The sequence below is a fragment of the Schistocerca serialis genome, chromosome 2 (genome assembly GCF_023864345.2).
Source record: "Schistocerca serialis cubense isolate TAMUIC-IGC-003099 chromosome 2, iqSchSeri2.2, whole genome shotgun sequence".
In the NCBI taxonomy this organism is placed as follows: domain Eukaryota; kingdom Metazoa; phylum Arthropoda; class Insecta; order Orthoptera; family Acrididae; genus Schistocerca; species Schistocerca serialis.
This window is the reverse complement of record NC_064639.1, coordinates 323,972,908-323,990,333: the sequence shown is the minus strand read 5'-3', so window position 1 is coordinate 323,990,333 and position 17,426 is coordinate 323,972,908. Positions and strand designations below refer to the sequence as shown.

Below are 17,426 nucleotides of genomic sequence, written 5' to 3'. Positions count from 1 at the left end.
GCTCTCTGTTTAAGAGGTGTTGCTTTTGCTGTTCGCTAGTTATCATCGCTATTTTGATATTGGCTCTGAGCACTATGGGACTCAACTGCTGAGGTCATTAGTCCCCTAGAACTTAGAACTAGTTAAACCTAACTAACCTAAGGACATCACAAACATCCATGCCCGAGGCAGGATTCGAACCTGCGACCGTAGCGGTCTTGCGGTTCCTGACTGCAGCGCCTTTAACCGCGCGGCCACTTCGGCCGGCTTTTTGATATTCGATTGGCTTCTTAGTTACTGTTGTCAAAGGCTTACAATGTCCAGAAATATTGTAACAGTGAGCAGTAAGAAATAAACAGTGAAGAGCTTTAGAAAATGAAACGTTTGTGTAAATAATCTTCTGATAGTTTCAGTTCAAAAATGTTCATGCATGGTCACTCACAAGGGAAACCACCCATCGCATTTAGTGGTAAAATGTTCAGTGGATACCCCGTCAAAAAGTGAACATAAATCAAGCATGAAAACAGGAACAAGGTGTACCACTGTGAAAAAAGGAGGAAAATAGATACAGTGAACGTTCCAAACGTAACACATGCAACATCGAGCAAATGACATCCCCACAGCGTCGTCTTTGTGTAATCAAAGTATTGGACTACAAATTGGGAGATCCATGTTCAAGTATTCCTCCTGTCCCATTTTTTTCCTTCACAAAATTATGAACTTTCCGTCCGCTCATTGACGTGTCCGTTCTCCTTCTGTAGTCTTTGCAATTGACGTACTATACATTGCTTATAGAGACGAGATACTGGCAGAAGTAAAGCTGTGGGTACCGGGCGTAAGTCGTGCTTCGGTAGCTCAGATGGTAGAGCACTTGCCCGCGAAAGGCAAAGTTCCCGAGTTCGAGTCGGGCACACAGTTTTAATCTGCCAGGAAGTTTCATCTCTGAGGCTGTTCACAATATGGCCATCTTGAGCTTGGGCCGTACACTGTTTGTATTTTGCTTCTTTTTTCACAGTTCATTACTTCTTCCTGTTTTCATGCTTGATCTGTGTTCACGTTTTCACGGACTGTCCACTGGGGCCATCTTACTGCTAAATCTGAGGGGATCCGATAGGGAGTTTCCCTCGTCAGGTGCATTAGCACATTTAAACTGTTTTACAAAGTGTAGACACAACTGTCGCCTGCAGCTAGCTAGCACCTAAAGCATACCGTCACCTCCGTTCAAATGACTCAATTACTACAGTGTGCAGCGGAACAATACAATCCCTGCAGTGGCAAGAGCTGCTTGTACTCACCTTCACATACGTCCAGCGTACGACTTCCTCCTACACTGAATACTGATGAGCTACTACTACGTCATTAGCTTATTTGAAATTCAACGCATACATTGAACTGCCATTACCAAGTTCGCTGATTAGCATCAGAGGTTCTCACTCAAATCGGCTGCACTGTCTGTAACCACAGTAGATATTTATTCAGCTATGCGTACGTCTTTGTCGCTCTTTTGCGTAAAAAGTCATTACTGTCACTGACTTGTTACAAAATGATATTTCTTCTTCTTCCTCAGCCATAAGGTTAGTAGGTAGCACGATTCTCACTCACACGCTCCCATTCCATTATTAGCCTCTTAATGGGACGATGTGAGTCGTCCACGAACGGCAGACTTAAAGACCATTTACCAATTACTGTGTATGTTTCGGACCATTAAACAAAAGCATAATAGGGAATGGTTTTAATAAATGATCTACCATACAATTATTCGTTTGCCTGCTTTTCTAGCACGGGTATTTCGTTCGCTGGAGATTTTTAAGGCCACACATCTTCAATACATTTCAAAGGATCTATTTTGTCTCTTCATTCTATCTTAGTGAAAGTTTGCCTTCCATAGCTTTCGAACTTTGACACACAGCTGTAACAGAGGCGACGTTTGTGTGGGAAGTAATGGTCTTAGATATTATTAGACTTTCCTCTACTCAGGAACTCTTAATTAGACAATTAAACCTAAAAAGGGTACTCTTCCTGTCGATCTATGAATGTAGTTTCTTTAGCTACTTTCCAGAGAGTTACAACAATAAGTTATAACTTTTTAAATAGAACGTTTTTTCTCTTATGTAGCTGATGCATTTAAACCAACTCTTACAAAAATATTTAAATCAAATTTCTACTAGTAGTTGGGGATGTAGAAACTTTCGAAATGGGGCATCTGCAACATGATGTATATATACTAGGTGATCAAAAGTACCCGGACACCTGGCTGAAAACGTCTTACAAGTTCGTGGCGCCCTCCATCGGTAATGCTGGAATTCAGTATGGTGTTGGCCCAACCTTAGTCTTGATGAAAGCTTCCACTCTCGCAGGCTTACGTTCAATCAGGTGCTAGAAGGTTTCTTGGGGAACGGCAGCCCATTCTTCACGAAGTGCTGCACTGAGGAGAGGTATCGATGTCGGTCGGTGAGGCCTGGCACGAAGTCGGTGTTCCAAAACATCCCAAAGGTGTTCTGTAGGATTCAGGTCGGGACTCTGTGTAGGTCAGTCCATTACAGGGTTGTTATTGTGGTGTAACTACTCCGCCACAGACCATGCATTATGAACAGGTGCTCGGTCGTGTTGAAAGATGCAGTCGCCATCACCGAATTGCTCTTCAACAGTGGGGAGCAAGAAGGTGCTTAAAACATCAATGTAGGCCTGAGCTGTGATACTGCCACGCAAAACAACAAGGGCTACAAGCCCCCTCCATGAAAAACACGACCACACCATAACACCACCGCCTCCGCATTTTATTGTTGCCACTACACACGCTGGCAGATGACATTCACTGGCCACGCATTCACCTTACTCACACCCTGCCATCGGATGGCAACATTGTCTACCGTGATTCGTCACTCCACACATTTTACCACTGTTCAATGTTTACACTCCTTACACAAAGCGAGGCGTTGTTTGGCATTTACTGGCATGATTTGTGGCTTATGAGCAGCTCCTCGACCATGAAATCAAAGTTTTCTCACCTCCCGCCTAACTATCATAGTACTTGGAGTGGATCCTGCTACATTTTGGAATTCCTGTATGGTGCTTATTACACATTAAGACCCTCTTCAAGTGTCTGTGTCAGTCAACAGACGAGGTCGGCCGGTACGCTTTTGTGCTGTACATGACCCTTCACGTTTCCACTTCACTATCACATCGGAAACAGTGGACCTAGGTAATTTTGGAGTGTGAAAATCTCGCGTACAGACATATGACACAAGTGCCACCCAATCACATGACCACGTTCGAAGTCAGTGAGTTCCGTGGAGCGCCCCATTCTGCTCTCTCACGATGTCTAATGACTACTGAGGTCGCTGATATGGAGTACCTGGCAGTAGGCGCAGCACAATGCACCTAATATGAAAAACATATGTCTTTTGGGGGTGTCCGGATACTTTTGATCAAAGTTATCCTTGCCTCATCCTCATCAGTTTCATCTTTCTTTGGTTTACTCGCAAACCACATTCTGTACTCATTAGATTGTTTCTTCCATTCAACAAGTCCTGTAACTTTTCTGCACTTTCACTGAGGATAGGAATGTCGTCAGCGAATCTTTTCACTGATGTCCTGTCACCGAGAATTTCAATCCCATTCTTCGACCTTTTTTTATTTTATTATTGTTTTTTGATGTTGACTGTACATTGGGGGCGAAAGGCTACATCCCTGTCTTACGCCGCTTTTTAATCTGAGAACTTCGTTCTTGGTCTTCCAGTTTTATTGTTCCTTCTTCGTTCTTGTACACATTGTGCATTATCCGTCTTTCACTATCGTTTACTCCTATTTTTCTTAGAATTTCGAACACCTTGAAACGTCCCCTTAGAACAATTATACACGACTGTCCTTAAACTGACACACAATATTTTTAGCGCAACGCAATCTGACTTTCAAAAATCCCTACAAAAGAATGGCCCTGACTAACATTAACCTATACGTTTCACAAATCAATTACCTCACAAAAATCTTGGTTACTCGAGCTACTGCAATAAAGCGAGCGCCACTACTGCCAGCTAAATAAAAGATTCAAACTACAGAAGGCACTAACTACTGATAGGCATAGCTAGCAAATGAAAGAATTTAATACAGAACAAACACTGTATTTACCTTAATAGTGTTGAAAAATCATAATATACATAGGAGTTCATGACATCCAGTCTTAAAAATTTCCAAACTCCGCCATTTCTCTCCCCACATCCACCACTGCTGGCGGCTCACCTCCAACTGCGCAACGCTACGCGCTGTTAACAGCCCAGCTGCCCAACACTACAATGGCAGACAACAATGCAAACTAGCCACAGACTGCACACAGCACAGCCAGTGATTCTCACACAGAGCGCTACGTGGCGTTACCAATAAGAAAACATAAACAGCCTACCTACAACCTTACACAGTTTTTTTTACCTCCATTAGTAACGAAAATCTTAAAAATATTCTTCATTGCTCAGGATCACAAGTACATATATGCCTTTTTGGTCAGGACCATAAGTACCGGGTGGCTATAATTATAGTACAGCTACTCAAATAGGTGCAGTGTGAGCTGTAATTATCCTATGGCAGGGAAACTTGGTAGATATTCTAATGCGTTAGTGAGAAACCAATTTACACTGAAAAAAAAAAATTAGTTCCAATTTTGGCTATCTGGTGCAAATCAGGCGCTATGAGTGAGAGAAAGGTGTATAGAAATATTTCCATATGTAAAGTATTAGGAACTGGGCATGGGCAGAAAAGATCAAACAAGTGAGAAAGCATAATGTTGATGTTACACCGCTGCTTACATAATTTGTTCAATATGAGCACCGGAAACGCCGAAGAGATGCTGTACAGCACCAGATTTGCACCTGGTGGCAAAAATTGAAACAAAGTTGTTTTCAGCGTAAATTGGTTCCCCATTAGCGAATCAGAAATCTTCCAAGGTTCACTGCCCTACGGTGATTACAGCCCACACTGGTCCTCTGTGAGTAGCTGCACTGTAATTGCAAGCTCCCGGTACAAATGTTTTTAGTGTGATAAATATGTAGTGTAACAAATATTTGTTGAAACAGTGAGTGATCACGGTGTTTCGTTAATTACAATGTTGTTTTCTGTAAATCCGTAAAATCGGTAAATGTTCCTGAGTTTCTCGCGTGGCGAGGGAAGCAAAGTTTTTGCACACTTTTCGTGACGGCGGCGGAAGAGTGACGTCAACTTCATCATCTCCGGGAGCCGCTAAGCGAGTCAATTGGATTAATTATTTGAGGCTCTCGCCTGGCCTAAGGCAACCGTCCAATAAAGTGGCTGCCTGAGGAGGCAAGCCGGCGGGCTCGCGCTGGCCGCCGCCCGCGGCTGCTTAAAGACGATGCGCCAGAACGCCAGAGGTGCGACAGCGCTCGCAATAGGCGTAGCGGAGCGGTGAAGTGAACTTGGCTGGAAGGTGCAATTGTCTGGCTTACGCAGGCATCCGTAGAAGTTTATACAAGAGGAGACATTGTTAATTTAGTTGATTTGATGAGTTTTAGAATATGTAGCGCCCCAAGAACTAAATTTAACAGGAAATATGCTAAACTTAATGTGCATCATTCTTCTGGTACTGAAAGTGAAATGCCAATAGCGTATAACAAGTATATATCTCTATGTTACTTAGGAGACAGTGTATGTCACCATTTTACAATCTGAAAATATGAAAGGCAGTCAAATGAAAATTCAACCACTCACCACAGCGAGATCATGGAATGATTCCATTCAAAAGTAATCACCATACACACTACTGGCCATTAAAATTGATACACCACGAAGATGACGTGCTACAGATGCGAAATTTAACCGCCAGGAAGAAGATGCTGTGATATGCAAATGATTAGCTTTTCAGAGCATTCACACAAGGTTGGCGCCGGTGGCGACACCTACAACGTGCTGACATGAGGAAAGTTTCCAACCGATTTCTCATACACAAACAGCAGTTGACCGGCGTTGCCTGGTGAAACGTTGTTGTGATGCCTCGTGTAAGGTGGAGAAATGCTTACCATCACTTTTCCGACATTGATAAAGGTCGAATTGTAGCCTATCGCGATTGCGGTTTATCGTATCGCGACAGTGCTGCTCGCGTTGGTCGAGATCCGATAACTGTTAGCACAATATGGAATCGGTGGGTTCAGGAGGGTAATACGGAACGTCGTGCTGGATCCCAACAGCCTCGTATCACTAGCAGTCGAGATGACAGGCATCTTATCCGTATGGCTGTAACGGATCGTGCAGCCACGTCTCGATCTCTGAGTCAACAGATGGGGACGTTTGCAAGACAACGAACGGTTCTACGACGTTTGCAGCAGCATGGACTATAAGCTCAGAGACCATGGCTGCGGTTACTCTTGACGCTGCATCACAGACAGGGACGCGTGCGATGGTCTACTCAATGACGAACCTGGGTGCACGAATAGCAAAACGTCATTTTTTCGGATAAATCCAAGTTCTGTTTACAGCATCATTATTTTCGCATCCGTGTTTGGAGACATCGCGGTGAACACACGTTAGAAGCGTGTATTCGTCATCACCATACTGGCGTATCACCCCGCTTGATGGGATGGGGTGCCATTGGTTACACGTGTCGGTCACCTCATGTTCGCATTGATGGCACTTTGAACAGTGGAAGTTACATTTCAGGTGTGTTACGACCCGTGGCTCTACCCTTCATTCGATCCCTACGAAACCCTACCTTTCAGGAGGATAATGCGCGACCGCATGTTGCAGGTCCTGTACAGGCCTTTCTGGATACAGAAAATGTTCGACTGCTGCCCTGGCCAGCACATTCTCCAGATCTCTCACCAATTGAAAACGTCTCGTCAATGGTGGCCGAGCAAATGGCTCGTCACAATACGCCAGTCACTACTCCTGATGAACTGTGGTATCGTGTTGAAGCTGCATGGGCAGCTGTACCTGTACACGCCATCCAAGCTCTGTTGGACTCAATGCGTGAGCGTATCAAGGCCGTTATTACGGCCAGAGGTGGTGGTTCCGGGTACTGATTTCTCAGGATCTATGCACCCAAATTGCGTGAAAATGTAATCACATGTCAGTGTAGTATATTATATTTGTCCAATGAATACCTGTTTATCATCTGCATTTCTTCTTGGTGTAGCAATTTTAACGGCCAGTAGTGTACTTTAAGACATTTACACCACTGGGAGACGAAACGATAAATTGCTGTTTCTTGGAACGCGGTCGGCCGCTGACGGATCCAAACCGCACCCACTCTTGCACTTCCTTGTCCGACTGAAATCGATGTCCACCAATGTGTTTCTTCAGGTAGCCAAATATGCGAGAATCACACGGTGAAAGGTCCGCGATGTACGAAAATGTTGTAGTGTTTCCCAAACAAATCGTTGAAGCGTAGACTTCGTCGGATTGGCATTGTGTTGGCGGAGTTATCGTGCAACGGGATGATTCTGCCTGACGGCATTCCGACAGCCTGAGGGCAAACGGCAAAGCCAACAGTAGAAACATCCTGCATCTCCCCCAGCAAAGAGACCCAAAGCTGTTCACACTAGACCTGCTGATGTCGCGGTGACCTTCTTCGACTGCAGGAGACCTCTGTTCGTCGAGTACGTCGAGCGTGGAACCACAGTTAATGCGTAGTGCAAAAACTGCGATACATCATAAAGTCGAAGTGCACACACGCTGCCAACCGGACGAATTCTGCACTCCAGCGATTTGGTCGGGAAACACTGCAACTTCCTCCGTACAGCCTGGAGCTTTCACCGTGTGATTTTCACATCTTTGGCGTCCTGTAGAAAGACAGGCGTGGACGTCGATTTCAGCCGGATGAGGAAGTGCAAGGGTCGGTGTGATTGTGGATCTGTGAGCGGCCGTCCGTGTTCTGAGAAATAGGAAGTGATTTCTCGTCTCCCTTTGGAATAAATGTCTTAAAGCGTGTGGAGATTACTTTGGATGGAACCATTCCATGGTCCCGTTGTGGTGGGTGTTCGATTTTCATTTGACTGCCCCTTATACATCATTCTAACCATCAGATTCGGGGTATTCAACGAGTTATTCACAATAAATGTTTTTTATACTTGTAGCATTGATCTTAAGGAGTGTGTCCACCAGCACCAAACTTTCACAACTCGCTTGCAGAAGCTTCCTCTGCATGTTATTTGATGTGGAAACACTCCCAGCAAGCCAACTTCAGCAAGTTTCCCCAACATCCACAATTAGCTTCCACAAGTTAGTGGAATCAATTTCTTACCTCTTGCTGTTAGTACTTGCCGAAAAGTTTTTCTCTAACTTGCGGAAATTTTGTGTGCTCAATATTGGTACGAAAATGGTAGTGTAGAAAAATATAATGACGCAAAGATAGATGGGATGTAACAAACGTACGAATCAAACCCTTAACATATATAATTGGCCACCGTCATTCAAGGAAGTGCGAAATCGATTTACTGATTACTTTGTTTCGCCAGTGGGTAAGTAGAATGGCAGTAAAGACTGCTTTAAATATTTGCTGATTTTAAAATGTTTGAGAAATCATAAAAGCATTACGTTAGTAATAAATACTATTTGCAGAAACTGAAGAGTAATTAAAAGACGATCCGTTGGTGATATAGCTTACCACATTTTTATATCCTGTTTTCGATTATATGATTGAATAATGAGTCTCGAAACTTGCACACGACACTCTCAGAAAGTTTTTACTGTGAGCGAAGTTCTCTGATTTTAGTTCGTCAACAGTATTTGTTGATAATTTAAACATGTAAGCCTTTATATCCATGTCACCAGTACTTACAGCAAGCTCCTGAAATTAGGTGGTGTAGAAGAAAGCCTGTGCAAGTTTTTGTTCTAATGTAAATACCTCAGCAAGTACTTGCTAGTTACTAGTGGACGCACGTGTTTAGGTTGTTAGTAAAACATTAAGAAATGAGAATGAGAAGAAAAATCAGTGCTACCACGAAACTCCTGTTGGTCAGTAGAAGAAGTAATCAAGAAAATATACCAAATTAATATTCCTCGAAGTGGGAACAAAAAAAAAAAAAAAAAAAAAAAAACAACATATTTCCCATCTCGGTCGGCAGTGTTAAATCTGCGATTTAGTGGTATCACAGACAATGACTGGTATAACTGCGCGATAACTTAGAAATAAATCAAGGAGGCAGCAAGTGCTTTCCTTTTAACCGCCCCTCCGCCCGGTTGCGGATTCATGTGTCCACCTATCATCTCCGTTGAACTGGTCGAGGAAGATAATGGAGATACCAGAAAATAAACTAGTAAAAAAATAACTTGGCCTATCTCAAGATTAGTGTTTCATGGTCAGACATTTCAGCACCTACGACGTTACATGTAAATTTATTTATTTTCCCAGGTTGAGAATCGGTTCTGCCGCACCAACGCAACAGTGTCTGTGGCAGGCACTTTTTGATTGTCAATGAAGTCGGACTTGACGCGGCTGGAAGGCGCACTCTCATTTTCAGGTACACATACGTGTACCTCACATACCGCTAGATATAGAGAGGCACACATCCTGTTTTTAATTAAAATGTGCTTACAAACTGTGTCACCGAGTGATGTGGAGCAGTGGTTAGCACACTGGATTTGCATTGGGGAGAAGATCGTTCAATCCTGCGTCTGGCCATCCTGATTTATGTTTTCCGTGATTTCCCTAAACAGCTTCAGGCAAATGCCGGGATGGTTCCTTTGAAACGGCACGGCTGACTTCCTTCCCCATCCTTCCGTCATCCAATGGGATGGATGACCTCGCTGTTTGGGCCCCTCCCTCATACCAACCAACAGACTAACAAACGGTGGCAAACTGTTTTCGCACAAGCTCTTACATGGCGCTGTTGGAATTTCTCTACTGAGGGCGATCTGATTATAAAACGTTAATTAATTTGGTTTTTGCTTGAATTTACGCTGACATCTAATTATACTATAACTAATAGCAACGTGTCGTATCCGTATGTTCTCTACTGTTATTCTTCACTGCATTCTGACAGAGTGTGGCTCGCTATCCATATGGCTGAATTAATTATTGTAATTTAGCAGTTTCCAGCTTTTATTCAAACAGTGTTCTCAATTCCCGTCTGCACGAGGATCTGATTTGATGTCTTTTTTTGTCGGACTGTCGAATGATTGTATTAATTGGCAAGTATCGTTCTGAAGTTCACTTTAATTTTACAGTTGACTGTTCAATTGTGTGCTGCGTCTATTTATCTATCCGCCACTCACACAAAGCAGATCTCGTCACATAAATGTGGTAAGCTGTATCACCAACGCATCGTCTTTTAATTACTCTTCAATTTCTGCAAATAGTATTTATTACTAACGTAATGCTATGATTAATCTAACATTTTAAAAATCAGCTAAAATTTAAAGAAGTATTTACTGCCATTCTGCTTCCCCTCTGGCGAAACAAAGTAATCAGTAAATTGATTTCGCACTTCCTTGAATGACGGTGGCCGATTATATATGTTAAGAGTTTGATTGGTACGTTTGTTTCGTCCCACCTGTCTTTTCGCTATTCTACATTTCTACACTACCATTTTCGTACCAATATTGAGCACACAAAATTTCCGCAAGTTTGAGAAAAACTTTTCGGCAAGTGCTAACAGCAAGAGGTAAGACATTGATTCCACTAACTTGCGGAAGCTAATTCTGGATGTTGAGGAAGCTAGCTGAGGTTGGCTTGCTAGGAGTGTTTCCACATCAAATAACTTGCAGAGGAAGCTTCTTCAAGCGAGCTGCGGAAGTTTGCTTACTGGCGGACACACTCCTTAAGATCAGTGCTATACGAATAAAAACATTTCTTATGAATAACTCGTTGAATACCCCGAATCTAATCATTAGAAGAATGTATGATGGACAGTCAAATGAAAATCCTTCCGAATTGTGACATACATGGATTATAAAATTTTTTTCACCCTCAGAGTTGAATGTGCTTGAAAAGCAGGGTGTCTCTTATAAATTTTACAAAATAACCTTCCATATACCCTCAGAATCCTTAGCTCAGTAAACAGTAGCAACATTGCGCTCTACCGCAAACCAGGAGTACAATGAGTGGCTTGTACAGCTGTCTCATCATTGACACCATTCATCCGGCCCAGCAGCTTCAAAAAATTGCGACTATTTTTTAGTTTTTATTTGCACGTAATGGATTTACACGGAAATTTTCATAGCAGTGAAACTCTACGTCCACAACTATGTTCCTACACAGTAGTTACCCACGTAGTCTCTCTGGATGAGCTGAGGTATTGTAACGAGTATTTAGAAACCTGCATATAAATCGTGTCGTCGATCTTCATAATCTAAACCCATTCGAAAAAAGCCAATGTTGTTGTTCTGTATGACTGGCCAGCAGACAGCTGGCGTGGCTAACCTGCTTCCTGTTTTACAATAATTTTCTGATTCTGTCTCTGCGACAAAGGTGTATCTGCACGTGCCTTTGATATATACGGTGTCCTGAAACGCTACGTAACGGTCTTTGCTGCTTCTGACAGTAAATTTAGATTTCGTTAGTTTCATTTATTGCTGGGGTCAATTGCGACAAGAGCGCCAGTAGTCAAAGGTCAGAGAGTAGGCGGATGATCACTTGAGTGGTACATGGCACATCCGCCGAGGAAACAACTATTGAGAACAACTCACAAGGAAAGTGTATGCGTTTGAACGAACACATCTGTATGAAATTTTGCTTACAGGACCATTACGTAGCTCTCAGTTTGTTTGTGAGTGCCATTTCCCTGCAAGACTGTGCAAACGTGCTCCAAATGTCACTGCATATGCCATGGTAGAAGCCAAACGCAATGTAAATATCTTAACTATAAATGCAAGTGTGGACTTCCAATAAAATACTCAGACAAATATGAATGACTACGAAACGCACAGTGAAGAAAAGCAAGTGGATCACATGTCATAACAGTACATCCTATTGGGTTGGTGCGTACGTTCGTAGCGTTTTTCCTTCAGTATAATAAACAGAATAGTTACACGTAACAGAGACTGTACTCGCGAATAACATTCTCCTTCACTATTTATAACAGCATGCCAACGTCGGATAACTTTTCGATTCCGCGACTGTAGAAATCCTGTTCGGAGTGCACTTTCATCCGGAGATGAAGTTCCTTGGGGGTTGTTCGACAGAGAGCGGGTAAGGTGAAAATATGAGGGCCAAGATCAGGTGAATCCAATCCAACTCCGGCATTGTGTTTTTTTGTCAATCTAGCAGAATGCGAGCGGGCGTTATAGGGAAATAGGACCACTTCACGCAGTCTTCCTGGTTGTTGTTCGTGGGCCGGCCGTGGTGGCCAAGCGGTTCTAGGCGCTTCAGTCTGGAACCGCGCGACCGCTACGGCCTCAGGTTCGAATCCTGCCTCGGGCATGGATGTGTGTGATGTCCTTAGGTTAGTTAGGTTTAAGTAGTTCTAAGTTCTAGAGGACTGATGACCTCAGAAGTTAAGTCCCATAGTGCTCAGAGCCATTTGAACCAAAAGCGCACTTTCTGCAGGAGAAGTGATGGCTGCTGGTGCACCATAACACCTGGCCACATATCAGTGAGAAAACTACCCTCGAGATCATAAAGCCTTGGAGGACAAGGCTTTTTTGTTTTTTTTTTTTTTTTTTTTTTTACTGCGTCTGCAAGACGTCTCAGTTGTTGACAGAAAACGTCAGCAGTGATGGCTGCACCTCAGGAAAACAGTTCGTTGTACACCACACCGTCGCTGTTTCACCAGATCCATGACATTATCTTTTGCCGATGGGCGCAGGTCTTTTGCGGAGAGCTGTTACTTTGTTTGAGCTCAACTATTCATTTCTTTTCTTTATGTTATACTAAAGACATCAATTCCCGTCACCAGTAACGATACAGGATAAGAATAACCGATGCTGTTCACGAGCCAATTGATGACGAGCAAGCAGAGATCCACAAACGGCTGATTTTTGTGATTATGGCTTTATACTCTATTTCTGAACCTTCCATATTGCATGCAAATGTCGCACGACGGTGGAATGATCACAGTGCATCACATTTGGTAGTTCTCGGGTACACTGACGTGGATCATTGTGGATTAATGCGTTTAGCCGGCCGCTGTGGCCGAGCGGTTCTAGGCGCTTCAGTCGGGATCCGCGCTGCTGCTACGGTCGCAGGTTCGAATCCTGCCTCGGGCATGGAGGTGTGTGATGTCCTTAGGTTAGCTAGGTTTAAGTAGTTCTAACTCTAGGGGACTGATGACCTCAGATTTTAAGTCCGATATTGCTTTAGAGCCATTAGAACCATTTGATTAATGCGTTTAAACGACTTTCATCAAACCCCGAAGGTCTTCCTGAACTTCGAGAGTCTCTAATGTCAAAACGAACCTCTTTCAAACGAGAAACTCATTGTCTTGCCGTGCTCTGTCCAGTGGCATTATCCCCACATACGGCGCAAATCTTTCTGGGCGCCTCCACTGCTGTCACCCGTCTGTTGAAGTCAAACAGAAGAATAAGTTAGAAATGTTCCAATTTCTCCACTTGAGACTCCATTTTCTAGCATCCGCAGATCCATTCACTATCTCCAAATGACAAAATGACAATATGTAAACTCAAATAGCAACAGTGAGCTACGAATAAAAAATGACAGTCGATAAATAAATCCATAGCAACAGGAATACCAACATGCAAAACAAAAGCTCTACGGATTTATGCACCAACCTAATAAAACACCAGTCTTGAATGCCACGTCAGTAGCACTTTTGAAGCTGTTCAAAGAATCACAAATATCGTAGCCCGCTTTCTTCCACGTGTAATGAAGCATTGGTCTATGTTCTCCGCAGATAACTGATTGTAAATAACAGGATACTTTTTCATGATAAAGAATCTGTTATTCAGTTTTGGGTGCACGTGCCTGGAACGTAATTTAAGAAAGTCTGTTATTGTCTTGGCACATATTTTATATTACCTGAAGAAATACACGTCCAGAGGTTAGTCATATTTTCTTTTAGTTTTAGGTGGAATGATTTTTAAAAACTACTCTTTTCCTACATAGGCCCCCAGTAGCACTTGTTCATCCTCACGTCCAGACCAGGAATCACAAAGTACGAGTGGCTTTTTCGACAAGTGCGGATTCAAAACTGACAGAAAAAACGTCTTCAGATGTTCTCTCGCCATCTTCCCGGTCAATCCTGCATCTCCGAAAACATTTGGAGGCTGCCGTTTTTCTATTTCCCTTGACAAACGGGGTCCAAACTTTCCATTTGGTTCTAGGAAGCATATATAGAGTTGGTCTGCCAATTGTCCGTCCATTGATACAACAACATCGATCGCGTAGCTGCGTGTTTCGCTATTAACTGATTGCAACGTCGAGACAGTGTTTCTCTCCCCTTTCATGGATAGCGTTCTTTCGGAAGTAAGCTCATAGTTGAAAGGACTCTGATACACAGTTCCACACGGAACCTATTTAGATATTGTCAGCGCGGTATGTGCATTAACTTCAGAAGCAGATTTTTCGCCTCTTTGAATCGTCTCTTCCTCGTCGTTCTTATTTTTTAGTGCTTGGAGCATAATTATACAACGTGATATTATCATAAACTCCTTTTTCAAATTATTAATAAATCCCTGTGATGCTGTAACTTTGTACATCCAAGATTTCCGGTTAAGCCCAATATCTAATGTTGTAAATGCCAATGAAGAATGTAAGACCCGCATTCTCTCCCCTGATAGCGTCATTGCACGTTGCTTGAAGATATGAAACTGCAGCGCACAACTTCCTTTAAATACTACACTGCCTCGTCCTTACTTTACCATATAGTCCACTATTGCTTTTAACCCTCAGTTTATTGTATCTTTTCAGGAGCTTCTCATAGGTGTTGAAACCTCTGCTACGATAACTGTCGCATATGTTTGCTACTGTCTTGTCATCAAACAGTGATTGCACTTCCGACTTTAAATTTAGTATCAGGAGAAGGTTAGAAACTACTTTCACTGGTCCCATTGGCTCTTCTCAAATTTGCTGTATCAAAACCGCTTGCAGTGAGGCGTTCGCCATTACCATCACTAGCAACATAATTATTTGTTAGTGTTAATATTTTTGCAACAAAATAGATACCATAAATCATACGAATGTTTCATGTTCTACATCAATAGCATTTTCACGAAGAAGTGTTCGTCGTAACTTCATCTCAACCAATCACAGTACATAAGCACGGTTGATTACCAACCGTGGACCCATCTGACGCTTAACTACACAAATAACTTCACATACACACTGCACCGTCAATACTGGTCTTGGCTGGCAGGCGGAAGTCAGTTCGGCATGGCACACTGACCAGCCTCTAATGGACGATTGCAGAGCTTTGCAGACAAACGAATGTCACTAATATCGGACCTTTAAATGACCCCTCATGAGATTGTTGAGTAAATGTGTTTGTTCGAACCGAAATAAATTAATTGTCAGATTTTGAAACATATCCTCAGTTAAGCCAAAAATTACCTGCAAGCGGTTAAAGTTTACAAATTTATGACAACAGGCCGCTGGCTAGGAGTCGGGTCAGCGACGGCTCAAATACCCGCTTGTTACAAGAATTTTGAATTTTTATTACCAACGAGCAATGGACACATGCATGTTGCGAATTACTAAAATAAACCAGAAGGTAAATAAATGGATCACGGTACTGTTTGGCGGAAAAGAGATCACGACGGTAAGGAATATGAGGTGATTCCTTCTTGGATTCAGGAGAATGGATAGTTGATTGAATAAGGATGTTGTTGACTGATTTGTCACTTTTATTATCACTATTAATTTTAATGCTTATTTGCTTTTGCAAGGTACAGGGTGTTTCAAAAATGACCGGTATATTTGAAACGGTAATAAAAACTAAACGAGCAGCGATAGAAATACACCATTTGTTGCAATATGCTTGGGACAACAGTACATTTTCAGGCAGACAAACTTTCGAAATTACAGTAGTTACAATTGTCAACAACAGATGGCGCTGCGGTCTGGGAAACTCTATAGTACGATATTTTCCACATATCCACCATGCGTAGCAATAATATGGCGTAGTCTCTGAATGAAATTACCCGAAACCTTTGACAACGTGTCTGGCGGAATGGCTTCACATGCAGATGAGATGTACTGCTTCAGCTGTTCAATTGTTTCTGGCTTCTGGCGGTACACCTGGTCTTTCAAGTGTCCCCACAGAAAGAAGTCACAGGGGTTCATGTCTGGCGAATAGGGAGGCCAATCCACGCCGCCTCCTGTATGTTTCGGATAGCCCAAAGCAATCACACGATCATCGAAATATTCATTCAGGAAATTAAAGACGTCGGCCGTGCGATGTGACCGGGCACCATCTTGCATAAACCACGAGGTGTTCGCAGTGTCGTCTAAGGCAGTTTGTACCGCCACAAATTCACGAAGAATGTCCAGATAGCGTGATGCAGTAATCGTTTTGGATCTGAAAAATGGGCCAATGATTCCTTTGGAAGAAATGGCGGCCCAGACCAGTACTTTTTGAGGATGCAGGGACGATGGGACTGCAACATGGGGCTTTTCGGTTCCCCATATGCGCCAGTTCTGTTTATTGACGAAGCCGTCCAGGTAAAAATAAGCTTCGTCAGTAAACCAAATGCTGCCCACATGCATATCGCCGTCATCAATCCTGTGCACTATATCGTTAGCGAATGTCTCTCGTGCAGCAATGGTAGCGGCGCTGAGGGGTTGCCGCGTTTGAATTTTGTGTGGATAGAGGTGTAAACTCTGGCACATGAGACGATACGTGGACGTTGGCGTCATTTGAACCGCAGCTGCAACACGGCGAACGGAAACCCGAGGCCGCTGTTGGATCACCTGCTGCACTAGCTGCGCGTTGCCCTCTGTGGTTGCCATACGCGGTCGCCCTACCTTTCCAGCACGTTCATCCGTCACGTTCCCAGTGCGTTGAAATTTTTCAAACAGATCCTTTATTGTATCGCTTTTCGGTCCTTTGGTTACATTAAACCTCCGTTGAAAACTTCGTCTTGTTGCAACAACACTGTGTTCTAGGCGGTGGAATTCCAACACCAGACAAATCCTCTGTTCTAAGGAATAAACCATGTTGTCCACAGCACACTTGCACGTTGTGAACAGCACACGCTTACAGCAGAAAGACGACGTACAGAATGGCGCACCCACAGACTGCGTTGTCTACTATATCTATGACATCACTTGCAGCGCCATCTGTTGTAACTACTGTAATTTCGAAAGTTTATCCGCCTGAAAATGTACTGTTGTCCCAAGCATATTGCAACAAACGGTGTATTTCTATCGCTGCTCGTTTAGTTTTATTGCCGTTTCAATTATACCGGTCATTTTGGAAACACCCTGTAAGATGCAGTCATCTACAAGCATAACTTACCTCCGTGCCATCTGCCATGCAACTAATCATACTCTTGATCTTTGTCTTAGTTAGCTTCAACTACGATTATACGCCAGTCACGTTAATTACACCCAT

General features: G+C 43.1%; 1 protein-coding gene across 1 annotated transcript in view; it reads right to left on the bottom strand.

Moving 5' to 3' along the window:
* The window catches only part of LOC126457135 (uncharacterized), a 136,348-nt gene that overhangs the window by 70,545 nt on the left and 48,377 nt on the right, over positions 1 to 17,426 (bottom strand). The window lies entirely within an intron of this gene.